This window comes from Halyomorpha halys, unplaced genomic scaffold (assembly GCF_000696795.3).
Source record: "Halyomorpha halys isolate HHAL.00 unplaced genomic scaffold, Hhal_1.1 Scaffold161.1, whole genome shotgun sequence".
In the NCBI taxonomy this organism is placed as follows: domain Eukaryota; kingdom Metazoa; phylum Arthropoda; class Insecta; order Hemiptera; family Pentatomidae; genus Halyomorpha; species Halyomorpha halys.
Genome location: NW_027105190.1, coordinates 851,292 through 852,566, shown reverse-complemented (window position 1 = coordinate 852,566; position 1,275 = coordinate 851,292). Strand labels below are relative to the sequence as shown.

Here is a 1,275-nt window from a genome sequence, read left to right as displayed (position 1 = left end):
ATATTAAAACATATTTGGGATGTACTTAATATTAAATATGCTTAATATGCTTGGGATATGCTTAATATTAAAATATTTAAAAAAAATGAAATTTTAAAATAATATAAAGATAAAAGACATAATTCATGATTAAATTAAAAAATATTTGTTTTACATTAAATTATCTATTTCATTATTATATATCTTTTCTATTAGACTATTTTATCACCAATTAACTTAAACTTTAAAGGATAACCTTAATTTAAATGTGGTTGACATAATGTTTAGTGTAAATAGCTTTCTTCTTATTTTATTTAATGAAATTAATATTTTAAAATCATCAGACAGTAATAATGACTATTGAAATATTTATTTTAATATCCTATTTTTGATTAAATAAAGAATTTTCATAGTTTATGTATAAAGGGTTTTTATTTTATGTATTGTTTCAATATTGTTCATTTGCTTTGTTAAACCAAAAAGAAAGCTAACCATTTTGTTCAGTCAAACAGAGAGTTTAAAGATCGTTATTCAAAACAAAGAAGATGGTGGCGTTTGTCTTGCCAAAAGTTCGTTGAATCGCGGCCATGTTGAGCAGATTCAAATATTTTAAAAACTTTATTTTAACTTCCCAACATAATTGAAATTACAATACATTTAAGAAAAAATAGAAGTTAAGAATAAGTATTAAAGAAAATTATTCATAGAGGAAATCATAAGAAAAAACTCAAAACCGTAGTGCTACAATGACATTGAGAACAAACACCTACAGACGAGGAAGGAAGAGAGCCAGGTTTTTGGATTCATTCGTTGCTTAGGTGCGGGCGGGGATTGATGTTTTCTGGATGCAGGATGTCCTCATCATCTTTTGTCTAGCTCAAGTTAGATCGCCATTTAATGAGATGAGTGAAAACTTTTAGAGGACAAATACTTTGTTAACAGTCAGTGTTTGTTTGCTGAAAGATTTTTTATAGCAAGTGTTAGTTTGTTGAGAAAGAAGACAAAGAAAACCTTCTATCATCAAAAGAAGATTGTATAAATTGGTTAGAGTTGAACAACATAGAATTTTAAGTATATTTGTAAAAGTAGATGTTAATTAAGCTGTCTGTTCTAATTGCCTAGAAACCCTACTATCTGTTTAATACTAAAGCTTTTCATTTGAACCTAAGATATGCTTAAGATATGAGAATTAAGTTAAAACTATTAATTTTCCTTTTTATTTACTTTAAATAATTTTTGAATATTACAATATATATATTCATGGCTCTTGAGAATCAGCCAATAATACAACTTTAT

At 25.8% G+C, this 1,275-nt stretch overlaps 1 protein-coding gene across 1 annotated transcript in view; it reads right to left on the bottom strand.

The window, feature by feature from the left end:
* The window catches only part of LOC106678791 (titin), a gene marked incomplete in the record, with an annotated part of 234,754 nt that overhangs the window by 101,819 nt on the left and 131,660 nt on the right, over positions 1-1,275 (bottom strand).